The 17534-nt window shown below is 35.6% G+C and overlaps 1 pseudogene; it reads right to left on the bottom strand.

The window, feature by feature from the left end:
• The window catches only part of LOC138170237 (large ribosomal subunit protein eL6-like), a 55429-nt pseudogene extending 38819 nt beyond the window's left edge, over positions 1-16610 (bottom strand).
• Positions 16611-17534: the final 924 nt, after the last annotated feature.

The following is a 17534-nucleotide window of genomic DNA, read 5'->3' as shown; positions in this document are numbered from 1 at the left end:
AAGTTTCCTAACCATTAAACTGTCCTAGAGTCAAATTGGCTTCTTTGGGAAGTAATATATTTCCCATCAGTGGAAGCCTTCAAGCAAAAGTTGTCTAATCATCTGCCACAGATGGTGTAGAGGGGATTCTTGTTAAATGTAAAGGCTGAATTGATGACATTGTGATCTCTTCAAACTCTGAGATTCTGTTTTATATTTTTGGCCATATGTTAAAATAGCACATAATTCATTTCTACAAGTTGTTGAACCATAGTCAGTTGTATCCTGTGCCACAGGACTATTAATACGTGAGATGAAAAAGAAGCTGCAGTTTCATGGATGAAGTATATTCATCAACTCTATGCTGGCCCACTGCAACAAAGTCATACTTGCCCTAAGTTAGTTATTGTTTTAATGAGAATGAAATGTGGATACTATCAGTATATTAAAAAAAAATAAAAGTACTTAAGTGAGTTTTTTATTTGAAACTACATCAACCCCACATGACAACCCTATCAAGCAATGACAAGGACATTGGAATGACCCCAAAAGTAGGTCTTTAAGGGTAGATCATAATGTTATAATACTACAAAAATCTCTGCCAGGTTTTTTGTGAAGCTCCATTAACTAATTGTCATCAGAAATGGCAGGTGGAAACCAAATATTTAGTATGCTGGGATGTTTATTGATCTGACTGGGTATGAGATACCTGATGACCTATTAAGTATGTGATGTGCCAGTAGATGAAGAAACTATGGAAAGAAATTTTGGAAATTTCATGTGGTCTTTAATTTTATCTGTTCTCATATGGAGTTGCATGAGGGCTCATTTTATAATTGATTTATTAATTCCATATGAAAATATTACCATTCTTGTGGCAGCAGTTGAATTCTCAAGAGTATGCCAAACATTTTACCATTTAATATACAATTTTTTTTTCTTCTTTATATACTGAAGTATTCATTTGTGGACAATTAAGGGGTTTTTTGAAGTTACCACTTGATTCCATACCCCACTTTATTTTTTGACCCAATCTTACAAGATATTTCTATAGGAAACTGTTTGCACAGAATTCCAGATCTAGTTGTCTGGGAAGCTTGCCCAATATTTCCAAACAAGTTAAGGAAAGGATCTCAAAGGACACTAGAAGTTCATCTATTATTTTCTTTACCACCTGTCACTAAAGTTTAATGGACACAAAGAGAATACAAACTAGAATATCAGATAACATCTCTGCTGCTACACATCACATTAAGTTTGCCTATGCCCAATTCCTACCAATAATAAAATTTGACAAAAATAATACAATTCTCTTTGCCCTTGCAACTTTGCCTTTTCAGGTGGCCTATGGATTCTTCCTGTTTATATCCCTGGCAAAATATCAAGAAACTTGGGGAAATGCCACTTTTGATGCAATGCATAAGGGAATTTAGCCTATGAAGTATTAAATCAGGCATAGGAATGTGATTGGTCTCATCTATGAAAGGGAGTGAAGAGTTTGCTATTTGCCTTCCAAGGTTCTTTCCAGTATTAGATCTGTGATTCTATAAATAACCAATAGGATGAGGGGTATGCAAAGCAATTACCTTTTTTATGGGAATGAAGTTATTGTGTTTCAGTGAATCACCTGTATTCCTAAAGTTTACAAGACAACTGATGCTTTTTTTTAAGGCAATTGGGGTTAATTAACTTGCCCAAGGTTACACACCCAGTTTTTTTGTGTGGGTGTTTTCACTTTTCTCTCTGTCCTCATAATTTTTCCTCTCAACTTGTTTACAGCTTCAATTGATTCCATCAGCACAATTGAGTTAATACACCCTCCATGACTGCTATAGTCATTAAATCATGGATTCTTTGAACAAGCATAGTTAGTGGGTAGAAGCATGAGTACTGAATAAAGATTAAAAAATTATATCACAAAATTTGTAGTTGATAATTGAAAAGACTCATGAAAATGTTGAAACCTATTTAAGGAATAAAATGCTAATGGACACAGAAAAAATCATTAAAGGCATAGTTATACTTTAAAACATTAGATAAAGAACAATGATATTATGATTGGGGGCAAAGGTAAGTCAAGAAGCCATTGACCTAAAGTGGCACAGGGTATATAATCAGTAATTCATATGTCAAGAAAGCTTACAGGCTGACATGTTGGATATTATTCACAAAAAAAGCAAAATCTCTTATCTCCTATATAATCTCCTAGCCAAGACTATGGTTTACTTATGATCTTTATCCTTATCTATTATTTCCCTTTTTTGCTATTTTAAACTTTAGTAGGAGCTTTAGTAAAGTGATCAAAATAGGTTAGAAAGGTTACAAAATTATAACCCTATCAGCTCTATTACCTTTTTATATCCTTTATCACCACTGTTTAAATGGCAAATAGAGAACTGAAATAAAAGAACTGTTGTAAATGAATAGAAACAGTTTATAAAAGAATATTACTCCAATAACACTAATTTTGTGTATAGATAAGTTAATTCTCATACTTAAACATCCATTTAAATAATCTGCCCATCATAGAACACAAGGTAAGGTGAATTGAACTGAGTCTTCTTTACCCAGAGCCATATTATTTAATAGTTATTTCTGAAAACCATTTTCTTATTTAATGAAAAATCATTTCTTGACATTTCTGAGCTTCCTTAAATTGAATATATTGAGAATAGTATAAGCTTTACTCTTTACCCTTGAAAAGGAATATATACCTAAAGGCCTACTAAGTACATTGTAATATTTCTCAGTAGTCATACATTTGTCACAGAATTTTTTAAACAGGTACTACATCTCCTTTGCAATTTGGTAAAAGATTTTTTTTTTCCATTTAATGTCATTGCCTATAGAAATCAATATAATTAAACATGGGGAATTTAGCCAAGTCAGAGAGAAGTGCACAGGGTCTATAGTCAAGAAGCCCTGAATTAAAATCTAGTGTCAGACACTTACTACCTGTGTGACACTGGAAAATTCATTTAATCCCATTTGTATCACTTTCCTTATCTATAAAATAAACCAGGGAAGGAAATGTAAAAGAACTCCATTATCTTTGCCAAGAAAAGTGCAAATGGGGTCAGCAAACATTGGACACAACTGAAACAACTGAAAAAAAAAAAAACAACAACCAAATACTTAAATGAAGACTGTAAGTGTGAATGGCATGAATTGGATCATCTACATAAAAGTTAAGTAAATTATTTCATTGAAGGAATTTCAGCAGTCTAACAGGTGTTTCTTAAGATCATGTTTTATGACATTAATCACAGTGTATATTAACAAAAATAAATTACAGCTTCATGTAGGACCTGTGCCTACTACCATTCTTTATATGCTGTTACTATAAAACAATGAGAACTTCCCATTTGTTTTAACCCTTTGCAAACACTTGAGTGTAGAAGCTGGAATGCAATATTTCCCTTTTTATTATGATAACTAACAATCCTTACTGAACACAGGGAATACATAGGGAGTATTGTAGTTGGAAGAAACCCATCAACTCAATCAATATTGAATATCTTTGAAATAGGAACCAAGAACTGGGACTTCAGTTTCTCTCTTCTCACTTTCCCCAAAATTCTCTCCTGGTATCACAGAATATAGATATTGATTGTTGATCTACATTGGCTTACATGACTTTTAAGTATAATTTAGAAAACTGAATGAAATTTAAAACTAAATAATCATTGCATACTGTCTTATAAAATATGCCACAACACAGTAGGAGCTCTGTTGTAGCTCAGAATAATCCTTAATCTGGGTAAGCTTTTGCCAGTCCTTTGACAATATGTTTTCTCAGCTCTAGACTTTTCCATCTTCCCATTTCCTCATCACCTAAAATGTACCTTTTCAAATCTCTCCCACTCTCTCAATATCTAGAACCTCCCTTGCTGAGAAAGTACAGGCTATCTAGCTGATGTCTTGTGATATCAGAGATAGAAAACTAAATAGAAAGGCCTACATGGTTCCATACTTCCTTATAGAACTCCTCACCCTCTTTTGCATTCCTGAGTGACCCGGTTATTGAAATAGTGATTTTGGGAGTAGCAGATAGCTTGGAATGACCTGGGAAACAGATAAAGGACCAAGAAACTTACCTCCATCTTGGATTTTCATCATCACTTCTTCCTCCAGTTGTGCTTAGACCTAATCTCACCCAAATCCTTGTAATGGTGATGGGAATTTGAAGATCTTCCTTGCCCTTTAATAAGCCTAAGGGAATGTGAAAACCTTCCCTGATTTGAAGATCTTGCATGCCCCCTAATAGGGCTAATATAATCACATAAAGCCTCTGGTGGGAGAAGCTTGCTAAAAGCTAGAATATAGCCCACAGGAAGATGGGAGTAAGAGCAATTAGATGGTTTGTGGGAAGGCTGAAGGATGGTATGATTCTCTGTGCTGTTATGGTGTATTATCTTCTTTTCTAATCTGATGGATTCAGCTTTCTGGTTGTAGGATTTGGTTCTGATGTCAGAATAAATGTGTTGCTTCTGTCTTCTATCTGGAGAGTCTATTATATTTTGTCATTGAACAATATGCCAGCATTTTTACAGTCGCCACTGGTGTTGTGAATATTGCATTGGTGCTACAGTTCTGTACTTATTACCCACAACTATATCTTGTAATCTCATGTTGGGGCCAGGTTGAAATGAGGCAAATTTCAGCATGGAAAAACATATGATCACTGTCATACAACAATAAGAATTTAATGAAGGATAATTAATATCATGAAATTAATTACTAGAATTTACTCAATGAACATTTCACTTTATCTTTTATCTTGTCACTGGAATTTGATGTCTCTAGAGGAGAAAATTAAGCTGATCATGTTGTGCAATTCTGCCTCACTTACATGCAATTCATGCACTAGTCAAGACATCACCCCATGATGTCATTAGTTTTCCTCAAATGTGAAGGACAAACAATTGAAGAGAACATAACTTTCTGACAGATTGTCACCAACACCAAGCAGGAAGTTCCCTTGTTGGTGAAATATAACTTGATGGCAATGGGAACAGAATTTCCCTTTTCTTTATGGGAGTCAAATCCTCTTCAGCATCAAATGGAAAGGGTAAGAGATGGGGTTTCACATTTCACTAATCTACCTTCACTACCACCACTGTATTCAGGGATGACAGTATTATGCAGAGTAATCTCTTTGAAGTTTACTATGTCATCAGTGTCCATAAGCATTCTTATCTCTTTCTACTGCAATTTACTTGGTTTTGTCAAAGTAAATTTTGTAATCGATTATAGTATTTAACATTTAATAATACAGTATAGATTCTATATCACTTTCATTTCCAAATATATGCATGCCAATTTCCCTCCCAAAACATCCATCCCTTGTAAAAAATAATAATAATAATTAAAAAGAGTGGGGTAATAGTTCAAAAATTAACCAACACAATAATTAACCTGGTAGTATATGCAAATATGTACATCAAAAGGCTCCCTGAAAAGGAGGGAAACAAATTTTCTTGGATATCAGAGCAAAGATGATGGAGTAAGAGCAGGAACTTGGCTTAGCTCCTGCTCCAACCACCTCCAATACATGTAAAATGTGACTAAACAAATTTTAGAGCTAGAGAGCCCACAAAATGACAGAAACAAATCTCACCCTGTAGGCAGACTGGCAGGCCACCAGAAAGGGTCTATTGCATTAAGACAGGAGCCAAGAACAGTATGAGCCCCATGGGCCCAAACCCAGGGTGGCCCCAATCAGTGGCCCAGAATGGCTGGAGCAGATTTCAGGAGAGTGTATCACTAGCAGCAGTGGCAGTTTCTAGACTTCTCAAGCCAAAATGCAAAAGAGAAAGTAAAAGGTCTGTGGAGAATTTTGTTGGAACACAGTGATGGAAGATCATGGTCCAGGCCTTGCACCTGGGGTAAGAATTGGCAGAGGTGTGGTGACTGTAGCTGTTGCCATATGGCTGCTTGCAGAGCTTGTGGCCTGCAGATTGTGGGGGAACAAGTGACCAATCAGAGGTTAATCATTTTTTCTTTGACCTGCTTGTATCTGAGTCACTGTCTCAGGCAGTGGTCCTTGGGTGAGAAATGCCAGTGTGAAAGAGTTTGTGGTGGCTTTTGAGAGGGTGCCCTATTCAGACCTCTGATAACATTTTCAAAAACCCCAGTGATTTGGGACAAAGCTCTCTCTATTCTAAGCAGAGTTTTACATCAGCAAAGAGTTGAAAATTAAGTAATTAGCTGGCAAGATGAGCAAGCAGAAGAAGCACAATCAGACAATATTATCATTTTGGGGAGACAAAAAGGATCAAAACATGGAAATAGAAGAGGACAACAAAGTCAAAACTCCTGCATCAAATCTTCCAAGAAAAATATAAACTGGCTATAGGCTATGCAGGAGCTCAAGACAGATTTTGAAAATCAAGTAAGAAGAAGTAGTGGGAAAATTGGGAAGAGATATGAGAATAATGTAAGAAAATCATGAAAAGTGAGGCAACAGCTATAGCAGCAAGCACCCCAGCATCCCCAAGGTGGCTGCCAACACAGGCCCTTAGATCTGCTTTTCTAATGGAATGCAATTCAAAATGGGTTAACAAGCTCGCTTTAATCAATCAAGCATCTATCATTTACCTAGTTCAGGGGGGAAAGGTCAGCATCCCGAATTTCAGAGTATACCAACAGAAGTTACAAGACAGAGAAACAGATCAAGCAACAGGCTTCTAAACTGTCCAACCATTACATCCATACCAAATCACAGTTACCAGAGAGGGAAGCATCAACATCTGGGTTTTCAAAGCCAGGAGGCTCTCAAGAGCTGCCCAGAGTTTCATCTGGTCAAATCACATAACACTTCTCCAAGTGAGCCCCAAAGCAAAGCCTCACATCAGGGATTACATAGCCTTCTCCTGGGTCAGAGAATGTAACCACCCACTTGACCAACTGCCCAATCACACAGCATCAAGGTGTGGGCATTCCTGAAAACCAAGCCTCCCACCACAGGCTCCAAGTGCACTTAACCTAGGGGCAGGGAAGATCTTTAAAATTTACATTCCTATAACAACAGCCAGCTAAAGGACACCCAAAAAATACTGAGGAAAATGAAACCTTAATTCAAGTGGCAAAAGAGGTCTAAAAAACCAATGAGAAGAATGACTTTATAAACTGAATTGGCCAGATGGAAAAGGAATGTCAAAAAGTCACTGAAGAGAATAATTCCTTCAAAGTTAGATTGGTGCAAATGGAAGCTAATGAATTTATGAGAAATCAACATACTATAAAACAGATGCAAACAAATGAAAAAAAGAAGGCAATGTGAAATAACTCATTGGAAAAAAAAGACCTGGAAAATAGATCCAGGAGAGATAATTTTAAAAAATTATTGGACTACCTGAAAGCCATGAACAAAAAAAGAACCTATTAATCACCCTTCAAAAAATTCTTAAGGAAAATTTCCCTGATATTTTAGAACCACCGGGCAAAATAGAAATTGAAAGAATTAACTGATCACCTCTTGATAAAGATTCCAAAAATAAAACTCCTAGGAACATAATAAGCAAATTCCAGAGTTTCAGGGTCAAGGAGAAAATATTACAAGCAGCCAGGAAGAAACAATTTGAGCACTGTGGAAGTACAATCAGGGTAACTGAAGATGAAGGAACTTCTACATTAAGGGATCGAAAGGCTGGGAATATGATTTTCTGTAGGTCAACAGAACTAGGATTAAAACCAAGAATCAACTACCCAGCAAAACTAAGTATAATGCTTCAGTGGAAAATATGGTCATTCAATGAAATAGAGGACTTTCAAGCATTCTTGATGAAAAAACCAGGGCTGAACAGAGAAATTGACTTTCAAATATAAGAAACAAGAGAGGCATGAGAAGGTAAACAGGAAAAAAAATCACAAGGAACTTATTAACATTGAATTATTTACATTCCTACATGGAAAAACTTACAAGTGTAACTCATGAGATTTTTCTCAGTGTGAGTATAGTTGAAGTATATATATATATATATATATATATATATATATATATATATATACATGTATATATGTATATGTATATATATGTGTGTGTGTATGTGTGTATATATATATGGGTTATGTGGGTATGAATACATATGTGAGTGTGTGTATATGTGTGTACATGTATTCATAGATAGAGGGCACATGATCAATTGAATAGGAAGGGATTATATTTTAAAATAAATTTAAGAGGTGAGAAAGGAATATAATGGAAGGAGAAATGGAAAAAGAGAGTATGATAAATTATCTCATATAAAAGAGGGAAGAGAAAACTGTTACAATGGAGAAGAAGAGCAGGAACTTGAAAGCAAATGGGTCAACATTACTGTCGTTTGATTTGACTAAAGGAGGGAAGAACATACACACTCAGTTGGGTATCTTACCCTACAGGAAAGTAGGGTGGGAGGGGATAAGGGTGGGCATGATAGAAGGGAGGGGAGATTGGGGAAGAGGGTAGTAAGAAGCAAACTCTTTTGAAAAAAAAAACAGGGTAAGGGATGGCTAGGTGGTGCAGTGAATAGAGCACCAGCCCTGGAGTCAGGAGAACTTGAGTTCAAATACTGACTCACATACTTAACACAAAAAACTAGCTATGTGACCTTGGGCAAGTCACATAGCCCCAATTGCCCTACCTTCCCCCCTCCTTAATGCAAAAACAAAAATAAGAAAGAAAAACTAAGAAAAGGGCAGGGTCAAAGGAGAAAAAAAGAATAAGTGGGGGCAGGATAGGATGGAGGAATATATAGTTAGTCTTTCACAATATATCTACTATGGAAACATTTTCCATAACCACACACATACAACCTATATGGAATTGCAAATCTTCCCAGTAGGCTTGGGCGAGAAGGGAAGATGGGAATATGGAAATCAAAGTTTTTAAAACAAATGCTAAAATTTTTAAAAATAAATTTTCTCCTATCTTCTGCAATGTTAAGCTTGATCAGTATATCTATAATCAATGAACATTAAGAACGTACTAAGTTCTAGGTACTATGCTATATAGTTACAAATAAATAAATAAATAGTGAACCAAAATCTGCTCTTAATGATCTTGTCTTGTGATTAATAATGTTAATTATTTCTACATATAATAACCATATGAATACACACATGCAAATATAGACATACATGTGTCTATATATGTGTATGCATACATATACATATGTGTCTGTATCTCACATTCATTTCATTTAACTATTTTAAAATTGATGGATACCTACTTAAACTCATAGGCTACACTTAAATAAAATAAAGCATGTTTCTATTTCTGGACTAGACTTGAAGAAGTTCTATCAGATATATTATCTATTATATAGGTATAAAGTACCATGGTGTTTATTTATATTTTCTTCTAGTATTTTTCTAAATCATTTCATTCAATAATAAGATAGAGCTCTACTTATTTTAGATATAATCAGTGCAACACCTTTATCTTGAACATGAGACTAAAAAAAATGGTGGGGACTCAGTGGCATTTGCAATGTAAACATTTTCCAAATGAGGCTTAGGACAACTGAGTAATGTCCAAGGTAATACAAATAGAAAATGAAAGAGACTTTGAAACCAGTTCCTTTGACTCTCAATTCAAAATTGTTTTCAAACAGAACTGGTTTTGATGTTTAGTAATACTTCTAATGAGGTTTCTGAATACATGAATACAAACAGGTTTTATGTACATGTACATGAATGTATGTGCATACACATATAGGTGCATGGTTATACATATACATGCACATGCAAATCCCAGAATTCATTAATAATTTGTATGGCATCTTATTGATGAAGAAAATATTGCATATAAGATGCTGTAGCACACAGGGCTATTGTAGATTCAATACATTGATTTTTTTTCTTTACTCTTCCATTGCTAAAAGCGTAATATCTAGCTGTCCATGTCAAATTTTGGGAATGTGGACGAAGTAGCCATTTCCACTACTGTGGGGAGTCTTTGTGGTCTGTTACTGCCAAAAATTGTTTTGGGGCCTTTGGCCATGTCCACATTTGTTGATGATAATGGCATCTGTACTTGTTTTTTTGGAATCCCAAATGCCTTCACTTTTTACTTACTATTAAAAGAGAAATTTCATTTGAACATGTATTCTTTCCTCCTCTCAGAGCAGGCTTTTAATTCTCCACATAGCCTTGATTTGAGGTTTGAATTCTGAGGACATCTTTTTTTTCGGTCATATTGCCAATGGATAATAAGACTCTTCTCAACAATAATTGTATCTACTACTACTATTTCTACTACTGCTACTACTTCTACTACTACTATTACTACTACTACTTCTTCTGCTGCAAGTACCACTACTGCTGCTGCTGTTGGTAATTTACAAAGCAATTTAACATTTGCATAGGAAATTTCATATATTATTTGATTCTCACGAAAACTCTTGGTGGGGGAAGAGGGAGAGAATTAGCATTTATGAGTATTTATAAAGCATCTACTATGTGCCAGGCACTCTTTTAAGTTCTTTTTTTTTACTAGTATTATTTCATTGGATTCTCACAACAACTTTGTAAAGCAGGAGCTATTGTTGTTATTTTTTTTTGTTTTGTTTTGTTTTTGTTTTTGTTTTTTGCCTTTTGGAGGGCAATTGGGGTTAAGTAACTTGCCCAAGGTTACATGGCTAGTTTTTTTGTCTGGGTGTTAAGTGTCTGAGGCTGGAACTGAACTAGGTTCTCCTGACTTCGGGGCCAGTGCTTTACTCATTGTGCCACCTAGCCGCCCCTATTGTTGTTCTTATAACATAGATAAAGAAGCTGAGGCTCAGGGAGGGTAAATCACTCACCAGACAACACAGTTAATTAATGTCTGAGAACTTGAACTCTTTTCTTATGAACTCCAAGAAAAAGACTCTTTCCACTAGACCTTTCATCAACCTATGAGAAATAATCTCCCAAACTTTCTTCAGAGACTTTTCCCCAATGTTTCCTTTAATAGCCCTCACTCAGAAAGTTTTTCTTTACTGCTTAACAGAATCTATTATGTCTCTAAATGACAGAGTCTCTATAGTTAGAAGGGCTTAAATCCAACTTTTAACTGAGTTTCCCCCTTCATTTTTATAACCGTATGGATGATTAATTCTATTGTCTCTAATGTGGCCAATTTCTTTACTGTCAAACTAATTGTTAAATTCTCCACCATTGATTTAATTGTGTGTGCCTTAATTATTAACACCATAGAGCTAATTTCTCACAAAACTTTTCATCCAAAAATTTTTGGCCTTCAAGTATACCTGATGATTCCTCTGCATATTCCCACTATATCCTCATTTCATTATCATAGGAAAGGCAGTAGTGTGTGGTAAACAAAACACTGAAGAGATGTAAGACCAATAATGTTCTATTTAAATTCACATTAAGACACATTTTCCCAAATTCTCATCTTCCCTTTCATTTCTCCCTTATTGGACCCTCCAACCCCTCAAATTCTCAGACTTGTCAAAGTGAATGATTTATTTTCTAATCATTCTTGGATCTAATACCTATTGCTGACTTTTGTTATGGTTATACCACAAAGTTGGTGCTAAATGTCCCAAAACATAAAAAACCTAACCATCTGTTAACTGTTTATTTTATATTACCGTGAAGCTTTGTCCACAAATGGTACATAAAATTGAAATATTTTGAAACTAACCAGAGAAAATTCACCTCAGACATTCTAAATGAGATGGTCACTGTTCTCTGAAACAGTAATATTCCACAAGAGAATAACAGGGTATCCTTTAAATATAAATTCATAAATTTAGCGATCTGCCAAGTTGAATGTATTTTTTTTGTGATTCTCAACTTTCTCCGATGCAATCTAATCAGTACAGATGTCTCCCCCACCCCCATAATTTCACCTCCTAATTAAATTTGGTGGATGTTCATTTTTGCTAGGTTTTGAGCTCTCTTTTAACTTTAAAATTACATCATATCTTCTAGAATGGTGTGATGTTACTTTGGGCTAATAATTCATATAACAATCTTAGACTAGCTTCCTATAAAATCAATTTCTGTTGCCAAGTTACATTCTAGATGCAAATGAATTACTTTGAAACACTTATTCAATCCAATTGGCTGGTACACTACCAAGATACACCTTTCTCACATGAAGAAATTCTTCATGATATTAGACATCAAAATATTTTTATTCTCTCTTAATTTTCTTATCCCTGAAAGAATGGTAGGGAAAATAATAATTTCTTGCCACAGTCCTGGAGGAAATAATTTACCTTTCTGAAGTATGAAGAAAAAATAATATTAACGTTCAAAGTTTATAGGTAATATTCACATAATGTTAGAAAAATAAACTAAGCCCACTCCTACTCCCCAAAAAAGGAAAGAAAAATGAAAAGAAGGAAGATAGAGAAAAAGAAAGGCTGAATATTCCCCAAGTTAGTATATAAGATGATGTGGTGTGTGAAGTCACACTGTACACATTCTAACAAAAATAATTTGCAGTGATCTACTTATACCATAAGGATCATGGACTTAGAATTGATACATCATATTCTCAGACATGAGAAAAAAAGCATTTTGGGAGCAGCTAGGTGTTGCAGTGAGTAGAGCGCCAGCCCTGGAGCCAGGAGGACCTGAGTTGGGATCTAGCCTCAGACATTTAACACACACACAAACACACACACACACACACACAAACTAGTTGTGTGACCTCGGGCAAGTTACTTAACACCAATTGCCCTCCAAAAAGCAAAAAAGAAAAGAAAGAAAAGAAAAGAAAAGAAAAGAAAAGAAAAGAAAAGAAAAGAAAAGAAAAGAAAAGAAAAGAAAAGAAAAGAAAAGAAAAGAAAGGAAAAGAAAGGAAAAGAAAAGAAAAGAAAAAAAGCATTTTCCTGCTATCTTTAAGGAAAATGATGTAATATTAAGTTATAGGAAAGAGTGAAAAAGTATAATCACATAGTGGCAGAAGAAATAAAATCTGATTCTATATCCTTTCTATTTGGTTTTCATTTTGAAAAATAAACAAAGTTATTTTGGTAAAAGGAATTCAGTATATATCTGTAGAAAGATATTCATGTTTTCTTAACTAAACATAAAAGAACCAAAAAGTAAAAAACTCAACTAGCAATTATAATTGTCACTTCTGAGAATACAAATCCAAATAGAAAGAAAAATGGCACCTCCCTTTAGGGACATACTCATAAATTTGGGGGAATACTCATAATGAGGGAATACAACACCTGAAGGTATATTGGAAAAACTTGGCAGGGGGAGAGAAAAAAAAAAGATAAAAACCACATCTGACAAGGAGGTATGATAAAGAAAATCAAGAGAGATTGTAGAGGAATGAAAACATGACTAACTTGAATCCTTCTTAAAATTTAGGTAATGAAATAACCCATCTAATGAGTGGGAGAAACTACAGAAATGGAGGGTTATTTCCTGTGTGTGCATTCCAGGGAATTGGAGACCTTTAAGTTGAAGAGTTAAGAGGAATCTAAATAAATTATATGTACTCCCATTTCTATATTGAAGCAAATTACCATAAGAATTAATCATTTTCATTAAGAAATCAGGAATTAAATAATAATATAGATGCTAATATATACTAAATAATCTCCCTGACCAAAAAGAATAACTTTACTAATACATATATGATCACATTCATCAATGATATAATAAATTGTCTATAATGTTCATCCTATCACCAGGCATGAGAACTGTTTAGCTTACTTTCTCATTTATATTACTCTAATGAAATTAAAATTACCATTATGTGTTTCATAAAAAAATAATGCTTATAATATATTTTAGATATGTCTACATAATATGTCTACATTTTATACAACTTTTAATATTCCCAATATTACTTAGGATAGATGACTTAAAATAATTATTTCAATAATAATATCTTAGTTATAAACAACCTTAATTCACATTCTAGTACTTCATCTTCACAATAATTCTTTGAAATAGACAGTGTAGTTACACATTTTACAGATGAAATAATCATATTTGAGGGTAGTTAAGTAATTCGCCTAAAATCACACAGCCAAAAATTTTGCCATCAAGTCTTGAACCTAAGTCCTCTTGTCATAATTATTGTATTAGATATTTGCTCACCATTTCCAGTACTTGACATGTGGTAGATATTTAATAAATATTTATTTATTGATTCCTCATTTTAGACCCAAAACTTCCCTGTGACATAGTTAGGATAGATATTACAAGTCTACTGTTAAAGATAGAAAAAAAAGAAGTTTAAAGATGTTGATTGATTTGACTAAGATTGAGCAATCATTGGTAACAATAACAAAGCAGGAACTACACTTTTTAACTCACAATTGAGCTGTTTTTATAATGAACTGTAATTGGACCTGTCTTTGAATGTCCCTAAATGATGGCTGTGAAAGTTCCTTGATGATTACATAAGCACACATGAGACTAAAGTTCAGAAAGCATAATTTCATGCACAATTATTGCTAATATTGGGTCACAGATCCTTTATTACATGAGTTTTCAGTATTTTTTGTGCCCACGAATTCAGGCATCTCATTGTATTTCTTTTCACAGCCTCACATATGTAATGTAATGTCAAGGAAAGGCAACTTCCCAAGGTTCAAAATACCAGCATAGGTGCTCTCCATTTTATTCAATCACAAACCAAAAACAGAGAAGATCAAAACATGTCATCATTCAAAATACAGCATTTACAAAGGGTGATTAAATAATCTCCAAGTACTACCCCACCCCAGGATCTTCCAATCCTTCAATCAATTACAAAATCCCTGTTCTAAATACTACTCCACCCCTAGGCCATACCTTCATTTAGCTCACCACAAAGCCCCTCTTCTCAAATGGAGATTAGTTTCCAAACATAAGTAAAGTACCTTCATTTGTTCAATCACAGAGCACAAAAAGGTCAAAAGTTCCCCACCCCTGGATCACAATTGAATCTACCCCAGAGTTACATCAAGTTTAAGCAAAGCACTTTCTTCATCTTGACACTGAGGCAAGTTCTCAGCAATCTTAGTTCCTGGGGAGACAAGGCTTAGCAAGGCCACAAGATACATTGCCAGTCCCTTCATTAATTCATCCTCTGTCTGTAGAACAGTCCTAGAACCCCTGAAAACATTAGCAAAACCCTCTCCCAGGATTTCTGTAAACATACAACAAGAAAATCCTTCTTCAGGGCTTCTGAACCAACAGAAAGGTTCCCAGACCCCTGCAACAACAGCACTGTCCTTCACCAGTGGACAGTATTCACTCTCTGTCTGCAGGACAGTCTCAGGGCTTCTTAACCAAAAGCCAGGTTCCAGGACTTCTTCAACAACAGGACTGTCTTTCACCAGTGGACAAATCTGGCAAAACAACATCAAAACAGACAAAGTACCAGCAAAACAGCCATGTCTCCTCAGTCCTTGGCAGCTCAGGGGGCAGGTCTCAAAAGTCCAGGGCGATTCAAAGAGGCCCCCAGCAATTCTCTCAGTCTCTCTCTGCCTCCATGAGGTGCTGCTTCCAAAAAGTTCTTTTGCCTCTCTCTTGTGTCTCCAAATCTATGTTCCCAGCTCCTCCCAGTTCAGGACTTTCTTTTCACATCAACAAGTCCATCCCACAGGTGGGATTAACAAGCTCTGGATTTTAACACAATCAATTTGAAAACCAAGCCAATACAGGGGGATCTTTATGTTCCATTACTATCACAACATAGAGTAAAGAAAACAGAAAAAAATACAGGAAAGAGTGCCCAGGGGAAAAAAAAAATCCCCGAAACTTCTCCAAAGTAAAGTAATATTACATGACCCACTGATATCTCTTTATCCAAGAGAATTTCTACTTTAATCATAGTGAAATAGTTCAAATTTTTAGAAAAAGAAAGAAAAGGGAAAAGAGAAAAAAATATATTTAAATATATTTCCTAAAAGTTCTACAACTTCCTTTTTTTTTTTCTCTAATGTCAACAGGCAGTCCAAAAGTGGAAGAAAGATTTAAAATGTATGGCCCATTGTCCACATCTGCTTCTTGCCACCTATTTAGCTCTTCTCTCCTGACTATGATATTCCTAGGAGTTTTCTTTTTAGGATGTTTTTTCAGGAGGTGATTTGTGGACACTTTTTAGAGAACTTCAGAGCAATTTTCTTGAAGGATGATTTCTAGCTTCTTTTTTTGATGATGGCTTTCAGGTAGTCCAATAATTTTTAAATTATTTCTCCTGGATCTGTTTCCAGGTCAGTGGTTTTTCCAATGAGATATTTCAAATTGGCTTCTATTTTTTCATTTGTTTGCATCTGTTATATATTATCTTGATTTCTCATGAATTCATTAGCTTCCATTTGCTCCAATCTAATTTTGAAGGAATTATTCTCTTCAGTGAGCTTTTGAGATTCTTATTTCCACCTGGCAAATTCACCTTTTTAAGGCATTCTTCTCCTCATTGACTTTTTGAGCCTCTTTTGCTATTTGAGTTAGTTTATTTTTTGTGAGGTGTTACTTTCTTCAATCAAGTTGGTAACTCTCATTTCATAATTTTCTTACACTGTTCGCTTTTCTCTTCCCAATTTTTCCTCCACTTCTATTATTTGGTTTTCAAAATCCTTTTGAAGTTCCTCTGGGGCCTGTAACCAGTCCATATTTTTCTTGGAACCTTTTGGTGCAGCAGTTCTGACTTCACTGTCTTCCTCCTTTTCCATGCTTGGATTCTTTTTGCCCCCAAAATAGGAGTATAAAGTTGGATTGCTCTTCTTGTTTTGCTTCCTTTGCTTGCTCATGTTGCCACTCAATTGCTTGACTTTTGAGCTTTTTGCCACTGTACAACTCTGCTACCAGAAAGGAGAGCTTTGTCCCAATCACTGGGGTTTTTGAAGTTTCCAGAGCTATTAGTTGGGTGCCCTGTTTGAAGCCTCCACATGCTCTGGCAAGCTGGTCATGCACCCCAGGACCCCCACCCTAGACCACAATCCAGATTCCAAGCAGGTTAAAGCAAGAGTGATTACCCCTCAGACTGGTTGCTCAGTCCCCCTGCAATCTGTAGACAGGAGCTCTGAAGCAGCCACACAGCAGCGGCTCCACGGACCCCATGCTGCAGTTGTACCTCTCTCCAAGGGGTAAGGGCCAGACCACACTCCTGAACTCCTTGTTCACAAAGTCCACTCTGCACTGACATCTCACTTTGTCCTTAGCATCTATGAGCTCATAATTCTGTTAACCACTACAGTTTCTGGTGATCTGAAGTCCCTCCAGTCAGCAGCTGGTTGTGGCTGTCCTGAGGCTAAAACTTTGTGCTCGCCTGGGGCTGCACTATGCGCCCAGAGCACTGTGCTTGCTCCTGCCTGCCTGCCTGCTGGGCTGTCTTCAGCAGGAGGTTAGCCTCTCTCTGTCATTTTATGGGCTGCGTACCTCCAACGTTTGTTTAGAGTCATTTTTTACATCAATTGGAAGATGTGGGAGCAGAAGCTCTGCAGAAGTTCTGTTTCTACTCGACCATCTTGACTCCACATCCCCCCCATCAATTTTTTTTCCCTAAAGAGGGAATAACATGAACATTCATTTGGGAACAGAAATCTATCTTACCCTATAGGGAGCTAGAGAGGAAAGGGGAAAGAAAAGAAAGGGGG

This window comes from Petaurus breviceps, unplaced genomic scaffold, assembly GCF_028583685.1.
Source record: "Petaurus breviceps papuanus isolate PSGF00001 unplaced genomic scaffold, PetGlider_PUasm1.0 38, whole genome shotgun sequence".
Lineage (NCBI taxonomy): Eukaryota > Metazoa > Chordata > Mammalia > Diprotodontia > Petauridae > Petaurus > Petaurus breviceps.
Note: the sequence above shows the minus strand (reverse complement) of the source record. Positions and strands in the feature narration are given on the sequence as shown.